Source organism: Callithrix jacchus, chromosome 4 (assembly GCF_049354715.1).
Source record: "Callithrix jacchus isolate 240 chromosome 4, calJac240_pri, whole genome shotgun sequence".
In the NCBI taxonomy this organism is placed as follows: domain Eukaryota; kingdom Metazoa; phylum Chordata; class Mammalia; order Primates; family Cebidae; genus Callithrix; species Callithrix jacchus.
In genome coordinates, this window is record NC_133505.1 from 150,885,001 (window position 1) to 150,905,789 (window position 20,789).

A 20,789-nucleotide genomic window follows, 5' to 3' on the forward strand; every position below is an offset into this window, starting at 1 on the left:
CCGAGGCGGGTGGATCACGAGGTCAAGAGATCGAGACCATCCAGGTCAACATGGTGAAACCCTTCTCTACTAAAAATACAAAAGTTAGCTGGGCATGGTGGCACGTGCCTGGAATCCCAGCTACTCAGGAGGCTGAGGCAGGAGAATTGCCTGAACCCAGGAGGCGGAGGTTGCGGTGAGCCGAGATCACGCGATTGCATACTCCAGCCTGGGTAACAAGAGCGAAACTCTGTCTCAAAAAAAAAAAAAGTTAGTATTTATTGGATTCTTACTAACTGCCAAGCGCTCTTCTCAAATCTCTCCACAGTAAACTCAACCTTCATATGGACCTTGTGAGGTAGGTGCCCTTATCTTGATTTTATAAATAAAGGAATAGACAGAGGGAAGTAAAGTCACCTGGCCAGCATTGGCCCCGGTCACCCGGCTAGCATTGGCCCCGGTCACCCGGCTAGCATTGGCCCCGGTCACCCGGCTAGCATTGGCAGAGCCAGGCTCAGGGCCTAGGCAGTCTGACCCAACCTCTGCAGCTTACTGCCCTCCAGCAAGGTCTTTTTCAGGTCCTATGTGAATGTGCTCCTATGAATCTGTGAACCTCTTGCAGAAGAGGAACATTTTATTCCAGTAGAGTGCCTAGTACTGTGCACACACAGCAAAATTTATTTGAATACCTCAATAATAAATGGAGGAAGAAAGGGAGGGAGGGAGGGAAGGAAGGCAGGAAGGAAGGAAAGGTGAAAGCATGGATATAAAAACAGGTGTTCTGAGAGGTCAGAAAAAGAAAAGATTGTTTTAGGGTGGGTGGGGGTAGGAAGGAAAGGTTACAAGAAGAAGCTGTGAATAATGGTAGAATTTCAATCAGCAGAATAAAGAAAAGGAAATTTCAAGAAGAAAATTATGTAAATAAAGTCAGAGAAATTGGAAAGCCCAGACATATATCCAGCAAACAGCATGTGGCCCAATTAGTCAAAGCTTAGTCTTGGGCTGTATGAAGGGATACAGGGAGATAAGTCTGTTCAGGTCAGTTGAGTTGAGATTGCTGAATACTGCAAATGGTAGGATGAAAAAAATATTGGATAAAAAAATGGAAGCCCCTGGCAGAGTCTGAAGGAAGAGGAGGGAGGATGGCAATCTCAGGATCGTGCATTAGGGAAGTTAAAATGGCACTAACACGTGGGGAATTGTACAGCAGGGACTGTCCATCTACAGTGAATGGATCCCTTGGGTCTATGGATGAGTGTTAGGGAGTCTGTGGATTCCTGAAGTGTCCACAGAACTTTGTCTAATTCTACTGAGAATATCCATAGCCTCTCATGACTCTCAAAAACTGTGAACTGCCCCTATCAAATGGACTATTCCAAGGCAGGAGTCCAAAAAGAGACCAATCTTCCACATATATGAATATTTTAACATTATAAATCAAGCTAAGAAACTTAAAAATACTCTTCACTCTACCTTGGCAAATATAATCTCACAATGATGCAACTGAGAAATATGTGACTAAAAAGTGGAAAAATATTTTTAAATGACTAAATTTAATTATTGCTGAGCACGTTTTGAGTGTTAATGGGCCATAATGTTTGATGAATAAGAAAAAAATATATGCAATTCATACATTATGGCCCATTTAGTCCATGTGACTTGTTTTTTCTCACATTCATTTAACAAACTATTATGTTGTTATAATAAGATTTTACACAGTTCTGTTCTGTTGACATAATAAAGAATTAAAAAATATATAGTAATGATATTCAAAACTCACTTTCAATTTACTTTTGAAAAAATCCAAATTCTAATAAATGTAAAAGACTCAAAATATCATATAATAGGTTAACATTATCTATTAATTTTAAAAAATTAAAGTAACAATAAGACCACTATACACCTGTAAGAATGACTAAAATCCAAAATAGTGATTGTAAGGCCAGTTGCCTCACTGGGAGCTCGGACACGCCCATCCCTCCCCGTGCCTGAAAACTACATCAGCACTCTCGACATCAAGCTCTGCACTCGGCACCTAGCCCGCCGTTGGAAAACTACGCCAAAATTTAAAAGAAGCCCCGCCAAAACCTGCCCAATAGCACAGCCCACTCACCGGAAATCCCGCCTACCTACCAATAGCAGCTTACCTCATCCACGTCCTGTTTCTCCACAGCCAATCAAATGCCTTCACTCCCTATAAAACCCAACACCCGCGAGAAGTCAAGCAGACTTCTCTGGCCCCTTTCACCGGGACCATAGAACCTCGCCCAGGAGCCGATTAAATTTCTTTATTTCAATAACTGGCCTCAGTTGCCTCATTTGAACCCTTACACTGATGACACCAAAGGCTGGCAAGGATGTGGAGCAACAAGAACTCTCACTCATTGCTGATGGCGATGCAAGATGGCACAGCCATTTTGAACGAAGGTTTGGCAGTTTCTTACACAATGAAACTTATCAAGGTATGATCCTAGGTATCTACCTGAATGAGTTGAAAGCTTACGTTCACACGAAAACCTGCACACGATTTTTTGGCAAATTTACTCATGATTGCTAAAACTTGGAAGCAACCAAGACGTCCTTTAGTAGGTGAATGTATAAACAAATTGTGGAACAGCCATACAATGAAATATATTCAATGAATAAAAGAAATCAGCCATCGAGTCACAAAAAAATATTGGGGAACCTTAAAAACATGTTAAGTGAAGGATGTCTGTTGGAAAAAGCTACGTACTATATGATTCTGACTATATGACATTCCAGAAAAGACAAAATTACGGATACAGTAACCCATCGGGAAGATTTTAGGATAGTGAAACTATTCGGCATCATACTGTATATGAGTGGATTACACATTACTATACTAGTCATTATACATTTGTCAAAACCCAATTAGAGAAAAATCACATGCATAGGCATATACAAACTCAATAGAATACATGACACAAAGAGTAAGCCCTAATGTAAACTAAGGGTTTTAGTTAATAAGAATGTACCAACATCGGCTCATCAATTATAACAAATGTACCACACTAAAACAAGATGTGATTAAAAGGGGAAACGAATGAATGCAAAGGCTGAAATGTTATCCTTTGCTTCAGTTGCCATTTGAGAAAATGAAATCTGTAATATTCACTAATAGGTTATATCATAAAATAATAATTTTTTTTATCTGTGTGCCGAGTCTTGTGCTAAGTATCTTTTAATCATTTTCCACTTCCTACCTTCCCTGAAGATGAGGAGAACAAAAGCCCTCAATGAGATTTCACTAAGTCGTGGTTAGAAGGGCCAGCTCTGGGACCCTTTGGGTAATGTGAAGGAAAGGATCACTCATGGGTGCTGCAGCCCCAAAGAGGAGCAAGAAAAAAAACAAAATATTCACTCAGCACATTCACATGATTTACAGACACCAAGAAAAGGGAAGGCACATTGATAATTAGGAAACAGTTAAGAAAATAGTTCCTCATCATGACTTTCAACCTGTCCTGTTCCTGATCATTAATTTTGGCCTCGAGAGATGTGGCTTTATGCATGTAATTTAACAGAAGTTTAAGATACAGGAGAACTCACAGCTCACACTGGGGTGAGGAGAGGGAGCCATGCCCTCTTCCCAAACTGCTCTGTGGAACTGGGGGCCAGCAGCATATGTAAGATTCATGCTGAAGCCCTGAGGGTTCCTCTAGACTGAATGATTCAGACGTTACCAAAAGACAGTGTGTGATTTCATTTATATGAGGTACCTAGAGTAGTCAAAATCATAGAGACAGAAAGCAGAACCGTGATTACCAGGGGCTCGGGGAGGAAATGTGGACTTAGTGTTCAATGGGTATAAAGTTTTGGTTGGGGAGGATGACAAGTTCTGGAGATGGTGATAACTGCACAATGATTAATGCCACAGAACTGTATACTTAAAAATGGCTAAGATGGTGCATTTCATATTATGTGCGTTTTACCACCGTTTTTTTTTTGTTTGTTTTTTGTTTTTTGGGTTTTTTTTAGAAAAAAAAGAGAAGGAGAAAGGGGGAGAGAGAACAGGAATCTTGCTCTATTGCCCAGGCTGGAATGCAATCTAAAAATAGGTATTAAAAACCTCTTTTATGCCGATAATTGTACTTATCAGCGGAGACAGGAAGGAATAAGGGAAGAAAATAACAAACAAACATCCAACCAATATTTCATTTAAGTCTGTGACATGCTATGCAAATGCTGACGAATGATTTACTTCCAATTATGTGGTCACTTTCAAAATAGGTGTAATGTGATATTGAGAAAAATGTTTGTTCTGTGGACCTGGGGTGAAGAATTCTATAGATATTCACTGAATTTACTTGTTGCAGGTGTGAGATCAAATCATAAATGTCCCTGTTAATTTTCTATCTCGTTGATCTGTCGACTATTAACAATGTGGTGTCAAAGTCTCCCGCTATTATTGTGCGGGAATCCAAGTCTCTTTATAAGTCATTGAGAACTTGTCTTATGTATCTGGGTGTTCCTATATTGGGTGCCTATATATTTATGATTATTGACTCCTATTGTTATATTGATCCTTTTACCATTATATAATGTCCTTCTTTGTTTCTTTTAGCCTTTGTTACTATTAAAGTCTATTTTGTCAGAGACGAAAGTTACAACTCCTGTTTTTTTTTGTTTTTTTTTTTTTTTTTTTTGCTCTCCATTTGATTGGTAAGTCTTCCACCAAAGCTTTGTTTTAAGTCTTTGTGTGTCCTTGCTTATGAGATGGATCTGGATACAGTGTACCATTTATAATAATAATAATTATAAAATATCTTTTCATGTTCAACAAAGATTAAGACACAGAAGTTTTCTCATCTACCCCTTCATGTAGATGGGAGAAGATAAGGGTTGATGTGGTAATTCTCTGTACTTTCTGCTTAATTTTCCTTATAAATCAAAAACTGACCTCCCCAAAAGTCTGTCAGTTAAAACAAAGGAAGAATACAAATTATAACTAATGATCATAAACACTTAAAATAATAACAATTTAAATAGATCAGAATTTCATTAATTTATTAATTTACGTATTTTGAAGCTATTATTAGATCCATAAGCTTTTAGGATTGTTATCTCTTTCTGATTAATTGACCACATTATCATGAAATGACCTTTTTTATCTCTAGTGATATTTTTAATTTGCTTTCGAATGTTCTTTGATGTTAATGGAGCCACTCTAGCCTTTTTTTTATTCGCGTTAACATGCTGAATCTCTTCTGATGACTTTACCTGTGTCTTTATATTTAACAGGTACCTTTTTTGTAGGATCAAAGCCTGGCTCCAAGTAAAGCTCAGGTGACGTCTTGGTGCTCTGCAGTGCTGAAGGCAAGTGATACGACAGCTGAGTCATCATACAGCTTTTAGTAGCACAAGCATCCCTAACATGAAGCCCCTGTACCTCCTGAGTCACCACCACATTTATGTTTCAAAAGAGATACATCAAACACAATATTCCAATTCATTAGCACTAAATATGATCATAAATATTTTTGTTAAATTAAACTCATATTTTGGCTTTTTAGTTTTGTGAGCACTTTAGATTGATGACTCATTAAGGAACCATTTGGGACAAATGTATAGTTTAAAAGAGAAAATCAGAACAAGGATGATGAGAGATCCTCAAATGCATGTCTGTTATATTCAAATAATAGTATTCAAATGTATGTCAAATAGATTCAAAATAAAAAGAATCACATAGCTAACAAGTGAAATACGAAACACCCAAATGACCATTTCTACTTTTAGAATAGACTTTCATAGTTTTGTTTCATCAAAACAATGTTAAATCAATGCTGTTTTTATTATTTTTATTATTATTTTGAGATGGGTCTCACTCTGTTGTTCAGGCTGGAGTTTGGTGGTGCAATCACCACAGCCTTGACCTCCCTGGGCTCAGGTGATCCTACCACCTCAGCATCCCGAGTAGCTGAGACTACACTACAGGCTTGCACCGTCACACCTGATTAATTTTTGCTTTTTTTTGCAGAAACAGAGTCTTGCTATGTTGCCCAAGCTGGCCTCAAACTCCTGGACTCATCTCAGCCTCCCAAAGTGTTAGGATTATAGGCATAAGCCACTGTGCCCAGTCTATTTGAATATTATTAACTTTATGTTTTTAATGTGCAGATTGGTTTGGCTTTTATTGGTTTGCATTTTATTGATTTTAAAAGTGTCTATAGCCATAAGGAATTTATAGCTTGTTTATGTTTAAGTAATACTGTGTTTATATTACATTCAAGAAACACTGTGGTAGAAATAATTTGTCAACACTGGGTGCCGTATATTTTTTTCTTGTAAAGCGGACCACCCATTAAGTTGCAGAGATGCTGTGCCAGGTCTTTGGAAGAAATAGGTGTGAATAAATTGTGTCCAGCACCCACATTTGTATTGTAATCAGTTATGAATTCCGGTTTGCATGGAGACTTTTGTAAATACTTCTTTGTGACTAGGAATAGAGTTGTGGCAAAAGTTCCTGTTTCATAATTCACCTTTCTTCATACCAACCTGTATAGAAAAATAGGGTTTAAAGAAATCAGCTAGAGCAGCCCATTTTCAACACCCTGAGTGATGCAAGGCCATGTTAGACCCTACCAAAGATTACTCCTCATCCTCGGGGCACACAAGGAGAGGAGCGAAGGACTGAGAGGACCACTGTCAGCTTCTGCAAGGTCTCAGCAAGATCATTATCCACAGAGGCACATATCTCTAGGAAAGACTGTCCTTCAAATCGGTGAGTTCACTGCTCAGACTTCAACCTGTTTACTCTGTCGCTTTTGGTTTAGAGAAAGACTCTCTCTGTCACCCAGAATAGAGTGCAGTGGCACAATCTTGGCCAACTGCAACCTCAGCCTCCTGGGTTCCAGCAATTCTGTCTCAGCCCCCAGAGTAGCTGGGACTACAGGCATGCACCACCACACCCAGTTAATTTTTGTATTTTTAGTAGAGATGGGGTTTTGCTGTGTTGGCCAGGCTGATCTTGAAATCCTGACTTCAAGTGATCTGCCTGCCTTGGCCTCCCAAAGTGCTGGGATTACAGGCGTGAACCACTGCACCCAGCCCAATTCATCATTTGAAACATGCTTGTTGGCCAGGTGTAGTGGTTCACACCTGTAATCCCTGAACTTTGGGAGGCCAAGGCAGATGGATCACCTGAGGTTGGCAGTTCAAGACCATCCTGACCAACATGGAGAAACCCCATCTCTACTAAAAATACAAAACTAGCTGGGCGTGATGGCGCATGCCTGCAATCCCAGCTACTCGGGAGGCTGAGGCAAGAGAATCACTTGAAGAGGTTGCGATGAGGTCAAGATCACAGCCATTGCATTCCAGCCTGGGCAACAAAAGCGAAACTCAGTCTCAAAAATAATAATAATAAATAAATAAAATAAAGAAACCACGCTTGTTTTTTTGTGGTGCCAGTATTGTTCTTTCAAATTTTCTTCAGGGTCATGGAAGGTTGCTAGCAGGCTGTGGTCCGTGAACTCACAGAAACTATAAACCATCCGTGAAGGAGGAATGAGTCCATCTGAAAAGTACCAAAGGGAAAAGTAAGACAAAGACATGGAGCAGCCGCAAGGGGATGAGATGGATGAAGGGGAGGAAGAAGAGAAGAAAGCCAGACCTCAGCCCCAAAGTAAGGCTCTTTGGTGTGGAAGTATAGAGTTTCTAAATACATGGCACAAATTCATCTAAATGAGCAGAACATGGCTGTACAAATGTTTACTGTATTTGTGAAAATTATACTTGTTGAAAGTGAATTATTCACATTCAAAACCAATATTTCAAGGCTTGTGGCTAAACTATTATCCGTGAAAGGCATGGCTTATGTGTTACATTCTGGTTTTGCTTTTCTGTTTCACTTTTATCTGTTCTACAGACGAAGGCAATGGTGCAAAAAGGAGTTTACCAGAAATGAGTATTGAGTAACAGTCTCATCTTAAAATACTTTTGCAACTTGTTATGCAAAATCACAGTTGCAGAAAAATTGGTTTCCATCAAGAGCTATTAAGTGGATCAACTACATTATCTCTAGATCAGATTTTTTTAAAAACCCATTCCCCTTCACAGAGCACTTTTGTTCTATTTGTATACATTAGAGCAACCAGTACATATCAAACTTCAGGCCTCTTACAAGTAAGTAAATACATCAAAGGAAAGTTTTTACTTGAAATTTGGATTAAAATAAATATGCAATAGTGTCAATTCAGGCATTGTAGGCAAGAACATAATTTAACAAATACGAAAACAATGCAGTATTTCACCACGTGTTTTCTACCCCTATTGGTGTATCATGCTTGGAAAAAGAAAGAATCTTAGTAAATAACAAGAAATTTGCTTTTCTATGAGAGTTATCTGTTGCATTCTTTTCTCTTTTTAGTATTTTTTCTAAAAATACTAAATAACAGGATTTTAAAAAGTCCTGTTTAATAATAGGATTAAAAAATCATTTGCTTTGGAAAGTCATTATTTTCAGGTTTTTTTGTTTTTGTTTTTGTTTTTTGAGACAAGGTCTCATTCCATTGCCCAGGCTGGATTGCAGTGGTGCAATAATGGCTCAGTGCAGCCTCGACTTACTGGGCTTAGGTGATTCTCCCACCTCAGCCTTCCAAGTAGCTGGGACTACAGGAACCAGCCATAGCACCTGGCTAATTTCTTCGTATTTTTTATAGAAATGGGTGTTTGCCATGTTGCCTAAGCTAGCTTTGAATTTCTGGGCTCAAGCAATCTACTTGTTTTTGCCTTCCAAAGTGCTGGGATTCCAGGCAAGAGCCACAGCACCTGGCCTTTTCTCTGGTCTCTAGCATTGTTCTTGAATTATGAATGGTGAAGAACCCGAATTTTTGTGGGTTGGACACTAGTATTTGAATCTGAGGTTTTCTGCTTGCTGTTGCCTGGACAGTGGACAGGAGGCTATCGGGTTCAGTCTATTCCTTTCTTTTAAATAGGGTTGAGTTGTGCACATCTTATAAATTTGTGATGAGAATTAAATAACATATGACAATGTGAACACAGTGCTTGGCACATTGTAACCAAACAATAGTATTGGTGATCTTTGATATTGGCATCAGCATTATTAGGTTTATATTTTTTAATGATCTGGTGTTTGCTAAAAATTGCACTTTTCAAACAAGCTTCAAGGGACAGAAACAGAAACTGTGTTCTCTGGTATATGAATAATGATGACTTGTTTGCAACACTGGAACTTTTGCAGATTTCATCACATATCTAGAAGTAATTTAAGATATGCTTATTATATACTGAAATATCTAAAACTTTAACTTATTATATATTGAAATATTTAAAACTTTAACTATTAACCTGATTTTACTTTGTAAATTCTCATGTATGGAATAAAGAAAATGTGGTATATATACACAGTGGAATCTATTCAGCCATAAAAAGAATGAAACCATGTCATTTGCAAGAAACTGGATGGAACTGAAGGTTACTATGCGAAGTACAATAAGCCAGACACAGACAAATTTCACAAGTTCTTATTCATGGGAGCTTAAAAGTTAATTTCATCAAGGTAGACAGTAATATGGTAGATACCAGATGCTGGGAAGGTTGTGTGAGTGGAAAGGCAATGAAGAGCGTCTGGTCAAAGGTACTAAAAACACAGTTGGATAAAAGAAGTAAGTTCTAATGTTCTATAGCAGTTTTACTATTCTGTAGTTGCTAAGTATACGCTACAGTTAGCAACAATGTAGTGTATATTTCAAATTAGTTAAAACAGGGAACGTGAAATGTTCCTAACATGTGATAAATACTCAAGGTGAAGGATACCCCAAATACCTGGACTTGATTCTTACACATTCTATGCATGCAACTAAATATCACATGTATCTCATAAATATGTAAAATATTATGTACCAATTTAAAACACAAAAGGTTTCTCGTTTATATGTTTCCATAAATTACATTTTATGTAGAGAAGCTATATGCAAAAAGATTTGCCTGTGAATCTGGTAATATATTTCTAGTCTGCGTGTACTGGAGAACAATTTATGTGATGTACAGTCTAGTTTCTTCATAAAGCAAAAAGTGAATTGAAGTAATGATATGATAATATCACTAGGGAGCATTTCTGTCAGGATTGTAGTTATAAAATTTTTAGAGATGGGATTTGGAGACTATGCTTTTGCTACTAATTAAGGATACTGTATTAGTTAAAGTCCCAAAGGGAAACCAATAGCATATTCAAATTAGGATAATTCAAGCATAGGTTTTAAATCAGTGGTCTATTATAAAGATATGGACAGGGTGGAGGGCAGCTGTAAAGGAACCTGTGACTGAGAATCATGAATAGGGAAAGGAATCCTAAACCGGGGAGAGAGAGAGACATGTAGAGGAGCCCACCTTAGAGGAACTGGGACCTTTTGTTGAGGGGCACATACATCTATTTGGAAAATATTTCCTGCTCATTCCCCGCCCCTGCCCTCCTGCCAGAGCTTTCCTACTGGCAGGAAACCCATGGGGCACAGGCAGCTGTCAGAATAATCCATTCAGATCGGACTCCCAAGTCAGAGAACAGGTGGGAGGGAGGTGGAAAGTGATCTGGAGGGGCAAAAGGAAATCTCTGCACACATGCTGATGCTATATAAATGTAGAATTTGTTCTCATTATTATATTCACTGATGGTAACAGGTGTTTACAAATCAGAGTAGTAGTTTTAAAAACATGCATTAGACAAGATCCTTATAGGAATTAAATTTTAAGCTATTTTTTAAATAATGGGGAAAAGGCCCAAGCTTAAAATCTATGCTCTGTAAGAAAAAACATCTTTTCTAACTACTAACATATGAGAGCTAGAGAGATATTCCTTGGGCTTGTTATGTCTGGGTGCCTCCCTCTAATAGGCTATATCAGGGCCCTTATCTCAGTGCTTACTTTGGTCATTCATTAACTCATCTTTCAACAAATACTTATTGAGTGTTTCTAATGTGCTAGGTATTGTGCTAGGCTTTAGGGAAAAAGGAGTAAGTGAAACAGACATAATTCCTGCCTTCCTGAAACTTGTGGTTTAGTATGTGAGTTGAATGATATAGACAAAGCTTTAACCAGTTTTGTAAGTCTGCATTCATAGAGGTAATAAAGAGCAACAGAAACACATGACCACGGAGTGTTCAAATACAATATTCAATCATGAAAATTAGAGAGTTCACAGAGCAGCCGTTGGGGTACAAAAAAGCCACAGGCTTTTTAGCAGCATATTTTCTCTCTCCTGAAAGCAAGATCTTAAATTTAAAGCTGGCCAGTTCTGGAAAAGCTTATCCAAATGTTATTTGTACAATGAGGCAGAGGTGCTACCAGAATCTAGAAAGTGCTGTTCAATATAGAAGTCAAATACTAATAACTGCCTGCAATAATGGATATGTTCCATTCTGTACTTTCCAAAAGAGTAGACACTAGTTATGGTGGCTATGAAGTACTTGAAATGTTGCTAATGTGGCTGAGGAACTGAATTTTAAATTTTATTTAATTTTAATTAATTGAGATTGAATTAGCCACAAGTGGCTATAAAGTACAGTGAAAATCTAGAACAAAATGTTCAGAGACTCAGCGGAGACTCGCTGAGCACAAGTTGCTTCATTTAACCTCATTTCCCTTTTTGACAGTGTTAACAACAGGGTCAGTAATTTACTCAGACAATATCATGTGTCCTGCAGGGCATGAAATAGAAATCAAAGATAGCCTAAGAAAAGTAAGTGTTGGCAAGGAGGTGGAGACATTGGAACTCTTTTGCAAATATAAATGTAAAATGGCACAGCTGTTGTGGAAAATGGTATGATAAATTTATAAAAAATTAAATATAGAATTACCATATGACCCAGCAATTCCATTTCTGGGTATACGCTCCCCAAAAATGAAAGTAGAGACTCAAAGAGATATTTGTACACTTATATTCATAGCAGCATTAATTACAATTGACAGGTGAATGGATAAACAAAATCTGATCCATACATACAATGAGATATTACTCAACCTTGAAAAGGAAGGAAATTGTGACACATGCTACATACGGCATGGAGAAATATGAAAGACATAATGCCAAGTGAAATATGCCAGTCACAGAAGGAGAAATATCATATGATTCCACTTATATGAGGTACTTAGAGCAGTCAAATTCATTGAGGCAGAAAGTAAAGTGGTGGAATCTAGCGATTTCGTTACTGGGTATATATCCAAAGGAAATGAAATCAGTGTGATGAGATTTCTGCATGTCCATGTTCACTGCAGCATTTCACAATAGCCAAGATACAGAAAAAATATAGGGGTTCAATAGTGGCTGAATGAATAAAGAGATGTGGTATATTTACACAATGGGGTACTTTCAGCCTCACAAAAGAAGGAAATCCTGTCATCGTGACAACGTGAATGAATCTGGAGGACATTATGTTAAGCTAAATAAGCCAGGCCCAGAAAAACAAATACCACATTACGACACATTGAACTCATAGAAGTAGAAGGAGAATGGTGGTTATCAAGGACTGAGTTAGAGAGATGTTAGTAAAGAAAAAAAAGTAGAATGGTGGTTGCTAAAGGTGAGTGGGAGAGAGACCAGGGAGTTAGTGTTTAGTGGGTGCAAAGTTTTAGTTGGGAAGATAAAAACGTTCGGGATGGTGGTGATGGTTACACCACGGCGTGAATGCATCTGTATTTAAAGCCACCGTACACTTTACAATGGTTCTAATGGTAAATTCTATGTTGTAAGCATTTTATCACAACAATACAAGAAGTTTAGACATGTTCTCTCTTGTCAAAGAATTATCAAACTAGTATGAAGAAGATAAATGGTAGCTGGTGGTCATTACATGCTGCAGGGATTTGGAATGACCATTTGACTGAGGGCCGTGGAGGAGTTGCACCTCAGAAGGGTGGCTGCCACAGAGGACCTTCCAACCCTGGCATTCAGTGGTGTTATGAGCTCTGTAATTAGGAATGGCAATAGCGTGCAGGATAATGGCCGTGGCTGACAGATCTCCATGCAACAGCCGCACCCCCCTCCCAGTGCCTGGCTCTGCTTTATCTGAGCCTCACCCTAAGGACCTCATCGGTCATCATCTCTGAAAAACTCCAGACTGGAGGGGAGAGCCAAGGTCTCCAGAGAAATTTATAAAACAAGAATAACATGGGGATTCAGCTGGGTGTGGGCAGATCAATTGTGGAAGAGAATTCAGATTGGTCATGCTCTGACCAATCTGTCATCAACATCTGCATCCCATCAAAATCCCAGTCTCAAACATCCCACTCTGATATCCATCTTGCTTATTTTTTTGAGAAGGAGTCTCCTTCTGTGGCCCAGACTAGAGTACAGTGATGCAGTCTTGGCTCACTGCAACCTCCACCTCCTGGGTTCAAGTGATTTTCCTGCCTCAGCCTCCCAAGTAGCTGGGATTACAGGCACCTGCCACCACACCCAGTGAATTTTTGTATTTTTAGTGGAGACAAGGGTTTTTGCCATGTTGGTCAGACTGGTCTTGAACGCTTGACCTCAGGTGATCCACCCACCTTGGCCTCCCAAAGTTCTGGGATTACAGGCATGAGCCATGGCACCTGGTCCCAACTATGGCAGTATTTTTCCACTGAATCTCTCTAACCCCTAAATGTGACCATTTCTTGATCCCCTGGAAATTCCAATCCATTGACCCCCTAACACCTTTTCTTTTCACCTCAACACTATCATTCACGTCCTCTCTTCTCCCCTTGCCTGGCTTAGATGCCATGGTCGTTCACTATCATCATTCTCTTGCATATACCCCTAACCCCCTTGTTGTTCTCTCTTCCTTCATAGTTACCTGGCAACTCCAAACTTTGCTTACATCTAACCCTCTGCCTAGTTTTATCTGTACCCAAGCAAGTAAATGAAGCCAGCAAGAACATACCGCTACACCTACTGGCCTCGCTTTATATTCATGAGCTCTGACCTCAAATGGGCTCTCCCTGCTATCCAAAAATCCAACTATATTTTCCAAGTCTATTGACTTTCTCACTGTTCTAGATGACTTTCATACTTTCTCCTCTCTCCCCAAACTTCCTCCACACTCCTCACTCTTAGCAGATGACCTTGCTTTGTATTTCATGAATAAAATAAATTCTTCCTTCCACATTTACCAGCATCTCTGCCATACTTTCCGAGTAGCTAAGACAAGAGGCATGTACCATCAAACCCAGCTAATACTTTGATTTTTAGTAAAGGTGAGATCTCCCTATGTTGCCCAGGGAGTTGGTCTCCAACTCCTGGGCTCAAGTGATACTCCTACCTTGGCCTTGCAAAGTGCTGGGTTTATAGGCGCAAGCTACCATGCTCAGCTCTTAACATTTGAATCCATGAGGAAGACTGCCTGAAAAAGTAAATTGCAGATGGGGAGGGAGGGGGAAGATTGCTGGGGATTAAGAGTGGCATTTGGGCACCTTCAGTTTGGTGTTCTCTCCTGTTACCAGGGGTGAACTCTTTCTTCTATTTAACCCCAAATTTCCATTTGTGCATTGCGTCACACACCTGCTCATCTATCTACTCAAGAACATTGCTCCAGCACGTAACCCATTTCTCTCCTGTATCATCCTTCTTTCCTTTCCATTTGGTTCATGCCTGGGAGCATACAAACACGTGTACCTTCTACTTTAAAAAAAAAAAAAACTGCTTTGACTATATGGTTCCTTCCATGTTCTATTCCATTTCTTTGTCTTCATCTGCCATTTTTAGTCTTTCTGGGGTCACCCCAAACACAGGCTTTGGTCATCCCACCACTAAAACTCTTCTTACCAAGTTCACCACTGACCTCTCTGTGGCCAAGTCCATTGCTCAGTTTTCAGTCCTAATTTTATACATTGTAGCAGCATTTGACAGTAAATCGTTCTTTCTTGCAACATTCTTTTCATTTGGCTTCTGGAACATGTTCTCTCTTGGTTTATCTATCTCAGAAATCAGACCTTCTCAATTTCTTTTTTTTTTTTTATTCTTTATCTTCTTAACCTCTGTACTTTGGAGCACGCCAGGACTCAGACTTCAGACATCCCCATTCTGCCTGCACACCATCTATATGCTAAAGACCTCCAGATATACCCCACCATCCCAGACTCACCTAACCAACTGCCTTCGTGACAACTTGACAACTCCAAACTGAAGGAGTCCAAAATGCTACTCTTAATCCCCAGCAATCTTCCCCTTTACTCCCCATCCACAATTTACTTTTTCAGGAAGTCTTCCCCGTGGATTCAAAGGGTAATCTCAGCTGAGCATGGTAGCTGATGCCTGTTAACCCAGAACTTTGGGAGGCGAAGGTGGGAGGATCACTTGAGCTGAGTGTGGTAGTGCATGCCTGCAGTCCCAGCTGCTCAGGGGGCTGAGGCAGGAGGATCACTTGAGCAGGGGAGGTCAAGGCTGCAGGCAGCCATGATCATGCCACTGCATTGCAGCCAGGGCAACAGAGAGACCCTTCCTCAAAAAAAAAATTAAAAATGTCATCAGCAAGCACCCTCACAGATACACCCAGGATAATGTTTTACCAAATAAAATTTGACACGTCAAATTAACCATCACAGCTTCCTAACTCGTTGGCCTGTTTTAATCTGTCCTTTAATCTATCCTCAACAAAATGGTGGACTAAAAAAAACAATGAGCTACATCATTTAGCTTCTCTGCTAAACATTCTTCAGTCTTCCTATCTCAATTAATGTAAAAAAAAATTTCTGAGATAGAGTCTCGCTCTGTCACCAGGCTGGAGTGCAGTGGTGCATCCTCAGCTCACTGCAACCTCTGCCTCCCAGGTTCAAGTGATTCTCCTGCCTCAGCCTCCTGAGTAGATGGGAATACAGGCGTGCACCACTACACCCAGCTAATGTTTGTATTTTTAGTAGAGATGGGGTTTCAGTATGTTGGCCAGGCTGGTCTCAAACTCCTGTCCTTGTGATCTGCCCACCTCAGTATCCCAAAGTGCTGGGATTATAGGCATGAGCCACTGTGCCCAGCCTTCAATGTAAAATTTAAAGACTATCATGACCACCAATGCCATACATGCTTTATTCCCCACTCCTAGCCCCACCGCCATCACTCTTACTGAACTCTGTTTTGCCCACCCTGATATTTCTCCCAGAAGCCAAGCATGCTCCTGCCTTGGGGCCTTTACATCCACTGATCCCTAAGCTTGAAATGATCTTAATCCCAATAGCTGCATTGTTTTCTCCCTCAGTGATTCTCTTATCTTATAGGGCTTTGCAATATACATATTTTAAAAAATATAACACACCTCATCCCTCTTATCTTACTTTCTTTCATAATAAACTGTATTTTTTTTCCTTTTTCTTTTCTTTTTTTTTTTTTTTTTTGAGATGGAGAGTCTTGCTCTGTCACCCAGGCTGGAGTGCAGTAGTGTGATCTTGGCTCACTGCAACCTCTGCCTCCTGGGTTCAAGCAATTCTCTGCCTCAGCCTTTTGAGTAGCTGGGATTACAGGCATCCACTACCACGCTCAGGTAATTTTTTTATATTTTCAGTAGAGATGGGTTTCACCATGTTGGCCAGGCTGGTCTTGTACTCCTGACCTCGTGATCCACTCGCCTCGGCCTCTCAAAGTGCTGGGATTACAGGCATGAGCCACCTCGCCCAGCAAATAAACTGCATCTTTTAGAACAGTTTTAGACTTACAGAAAAATTGCAAAGGTAGTACAGAATTGCCATAAATTCTATTTCAGATTTTCCATGATTAGCATCTTACATTACATTCCTCAAGACTAATCAACCTTGATTCTTATTATTAATGAAAGTCCTTACTTTACTTAGATTTCCTTAGCTTTTCCCCAAGTCCTTTTTCTGTCGCAGGATCTCATCCAGGATACCACATTACATTTAGTTTTCACATCCTCCTTAGCTTCTTTTAGGCTGTGGCAGTTTTTCAGACTTTCCTTATTTTTATTTTTAATTTTTGTAGAGACAGGGTCTTGCTATGTTGGCCAGACCAGGTCTTGAACTCCTGGCCTTAAGCAATCCTCTCGCTTCAGCTTCCCACAGTGCTGGGATTACAGGTGTGAACCACCACGTCTGGACTGTACTTTTCTTACTTTTGATAACCTGACAACTTCGAGGAATATGGTCAGGTATTTTGTAGGATGTCCCACTATTGAAATTAGTTTGGTATTTTTCTCATTATGAGACAGTGGTTATGGGTTTTGGGGAGGAAGACCACAGAGGTAATGGGCCATATTCATCACATTGTATTAACTACATGTCATCAATATAATTCATGATTGTTGACGTTTACTTAGAACATCTGGCTGGCGTAGTGTCTGTCAGCTTTCTCCATTGTAAAGCTACTCTTTTCCCCTTTCCATACTGTACTATTTTGGAGGAAGTCACTGTGCACTGCCTACGGTAGATGATCTACATAAATTATTTGGAATTATTCTGTGTAGGAGATTTGTCTCCTCTCTGCCTTTTATTTATTTATTCAATTATTTATTTATATGAGTGTAGACTCATGGATATTTTTTACTTTGGCTTTTAATCCAATAAGACTTTGTTTAGTTTACTTCGTTGCTCAAATGGTTCCATCTTTGGCAACTGGGAGCTCTTTCAGGTAGTTCTGTGTTTAAACATTCTCCCATCAAGGCAGGATTCGTTTTTTATTTTTATTTTTCCTTCTCATTCTTTTGCCCAGGCTGAAGTGCAGTGGCAGGATCTAGGCTCACTGCATGCTTGACCTCCTGGGCTCAAGTGATCCTCCCACCTTAGCGTCGCGAGTAGCTGGGACCACAGAGGCGCGCCACCATGCTCAGCTAATTTTTGTATTTTTTGTAGAGATGGGCTTTCACCATATTGTTCAGACTGGTCTCAAACTCCTGGGCTCAAGCGATCCTCCCACCTCAGCCTCCCAAAGTGCTAGGTTATGGGCGCGAGTCACCGCGCCTGGCCCGATTTCCCTTTTTGAATCTCACTTACTTTTCAGCCTCACCTTTGTTTTTCAAGGTGCTTACCGCCACCTGGCACAATCCACACTTTGTTTATGTCTCCCCATTAAAGTGCCAGGACCTGGAGGGGGGGTCTTGGCAGTATTTTTGAGAGCGGTGGTACCCTGGGCACACAAGGGGACGCTCAGCTAATATCCAGGGAATGATGAGCCCGTAGGGTCCTGAGGCCGACTGGAGAGGGGTTGGCCGCCGGGTTCTGGGAAGGCGGTGGTCGGCCGCTGTGTGACCGCAGGCTCCTTGCCCGCCTCCTGGAAGGTCCAGGGGGTGCAGGACCTGCTGCAGCCTCGGCAGCCACACCCACGCTCAGAGACCGCTTCCACCGTCCTCGCCGCGGAAACGCACCGGACGGCAAATGTCATCAGCGCAGCGGGGATTCCCGGGGAAAGTCCACCGCGCTCCCTGCCCTAGGAACCGGAGGATGAGCAGAGGAAGTGCCTCTGGCTGCAAACCTCCCACTCCCCGCGAGGGTCCGCTCCGCCCGCGGGAACTCCCCGAGACGTACGGGAGGTGCTGGAGCGCGTCCCCGGCTCCGGGCGGTCCCGAGCGCAGGGACTCCGGGCGGGGCGGGAACCTGCGCTCCGCGAGCCGCCGCGCCCCGGCGCTGTCATCCCGGGGCGGGGCCTTGTCCCCAGCTGTGGTCGCTTCCTAAGCGGCTAGGGCAGAGCCGGCGGCGCCCAGATGCGGCCGCGGCGGGGCGGAGCTCGGGCCGCAGTGAAGGAGCCCAGCCTCTGCCGCAGGGGACGCGGGAGGCGCCGGGAGCCGAGCCGCCGGGAGTCGCGCAACAGGTTTCCTTCCCCAACGCGGCGCCCACGGGGGACGAGCGCCCGGCCGGGATAGGGGCTTCTCGGTTCGAACTCTCGCTCCGGGTACTGGTTTGTTTTTCTGTCCCTGAGCTCCCCATTTCTCTACCTATTCCCGGTGCGCGGAGAGTGCGGGGAGGTGGGCGGGCCGGGGCGGGGACACTGTCTGGGCTCCGGATCCGCGGCGGTGCCTTAGTGGGTTTTGGTGCAGGGCCTCACGCCGCCTCTGGGCACCTTCGAGAACACAGCACTGGGTTTCTCATATAAAGCGGAATGATATTTTTTGAATTACTTTTAATTTCAGAGGCCAAGGGACTGAGAATTTAGCGCTTCATAGGAATTATTTTAGGGATACCCGTTGGTAGGCTGCCTTTATAAAGCGTCCACCTAAGACTACCTTTAAGTTGAAAGGCTGAAGTGTTTCTTTGTTATCACCTCTTCATTTCCTATTAGGGTGACTGTGTCAAAAACACCAGAATGGGTACCTCTTGACTTGAACTTGGCACTGTCACCCAGAAGCCGGGAGAGACGGAGAAATTGATAGAGCCTTGGAGCAGTCCCTTCAAAGCCCACATAAGACTTTGTTTTAGAAAAATGGAGAGGAAGGGTAGTGGCAATCCTGCGAGAACCACTCTGTCCAAGAGGGAATTCTGCCTTTTTCTAGACTCCTCTGACACCAGCTGAGCTCTGTATTACTTCCTGTGGTTCTCACGCACTTGTTTCAGCCGTTTCTCAGCAAAGGGAGGAGTTGTTATTTACGGGTATCCAAAAATGAGTCACACGGCTGCTCTCTTAATTGTGAGACTTTGTTAATGAACTTTTTGAAAAGCGAGGCTTGCTCTGTCTGTATTTAAAATGAGGCTCTAGATGTGAAATGCCTGCCCTGCTAACCTGGGGCAGTGGTATGGGTAGTGATGATTTGAGTTTTCAGTTTCCTAAGGCGCCTGATGTTACAACATGCCAGTAAAGGTCACTGGGCTGATCTAAGATAACCATTAAAATCATGTGCTTTGCCACAGAAGCCCAAGGGAAAATTAATTTCAGTATCTAGTGACCATTTTGTCCTCATTTTCACTGCATGGTAGAAATGTATCATTTAATGTGGTGACTGTAACTCTCTAAAATCAAAATATTTCTAACAATTTGTATTTACTAAATTGATGCTAAAACCACACGACGATTTTTGAAGTGGGTAGGTCCCAGCAGGAGCAGAGAAATTTAAAAGTTGAAACTCACAGGTCCCATTGTAGTGGGTAGCAGCGCTTAGGCAAGGTCTGCACAGGCTCTCAACATGATAGAAAAGGGAGCACCATCTCTACTGGAGCTGAGTTGAGCTGAGTTCAGCCCCAAACAACAGTTACCAGGCACCTTCTCTGTGCCAGCCTCTTCTCTGAACCTTGCTTGTGCAACTAGGAATAAAAGGATCCTGCTGACAAGCTGCTAGGGTAAATCTACACCCAGATGGATGTTTCTGTCCCAATATAACTCAGTAAGCTGGGTCCCAGTGTATTTAAAAATTAAACAGCCAGTTACTACCCCTAGATAATTACAGTCACCTTTAGTTCATAGTGTGACTTTTAGGAAATAGTGTGACTAAATAATAGTTTATTTAAATACACTGGAAAATCCATTATATATGTGCTAGGGTACATCTATGCCCAGAGTGAAGTTTCTGTCCCAATATGACTGATGTTTCTGCAGATCTGGGATTTGGAATGGACTGGGTCATGGCTGGAAAAGCGAGGAAGCTTTTGAGTTGACTCATTTACTTGTCTTTGTAGGCAGCCTATTCTTCATTTGATACATGATTTAAAAAATATGAATTAGAAAGGTATGGTTTTTAAAGCATTTGAATGAACCATATTTCATACTATTTAATAACCATGTGAAACTAAACTCAGCTGATTATCACCCCTGGACAATTGCAGTCACCTTTAGTTAACAGCATGACTTTTAGAAAATAGTATGACTAATTAATAGGTTGTTTTGTTTTGTTTTGTTTTGAGAGAGTCTCACTCTGTTGCCCAGGCTG

The 20,789-nt window shown here is 41.3% G+C and overlaps 2 protein-coding genes and 1 long non-coding RNA gene across 8 annotated transcripts in view; 2 read left to right on the forward strand and 1 right to left on the reverse strand.

Annotated features, from left to right (window-relative positions):
• Nucleotides 1–2,009, reverse strand: part of LOC118153003 (uncharacterized) — a 15,840-nt gene extending 13,831 nt beyond the window's left edge. The window contains exon 1 of the long non-coding RNA XR_004742128.3: nt 1,883–2,009. This is a non-coding gene — a long non-coding RNA (uncharacterized LOC118153003). The remainder of the gene's footprint in view (nt 1–1,882) is intronic.
• Nucleotides 1–9,360, forward strand: part of LOC118153004 (uncharacterized) — a 41,611-nt gene extending 32,251 nt beyond the window's left edge. For all 6 annotated transcript variants that reach the window (XR_013534600.1, XR_013534599.1, XR_013534596.1 and 3 more), the window contains 3 exons: nt 5,242–5,316; nt 5,978–6,721; nt 7,436–9,360. The gene's annotated coding sequence lies outside the window, so the exon portion shown is untranslated. The remainder of the gene's footprint in view (nt 1–5,241; nt 5,317–5,977; nt 6,722–7,435) is intronic.
• A 9,257-nt stretch (nt 9,361–18,617) lies between these two features.
• Nucleotides 18,618–20,789, forward strand: part of STX11 (syntaxin 11) — a 33,259-nt gene continuing 31,087 nt past the window's right edge. Inside the window, exon 1 of the mRNA XM_008995196.4 lies at nt 18,618–18,823. The gene's annotated coding sequence lies outside the window, so the exon portion shown is untranslated. The remainder of the gene's footprint in view (nt 18,824–20,789) is intronic.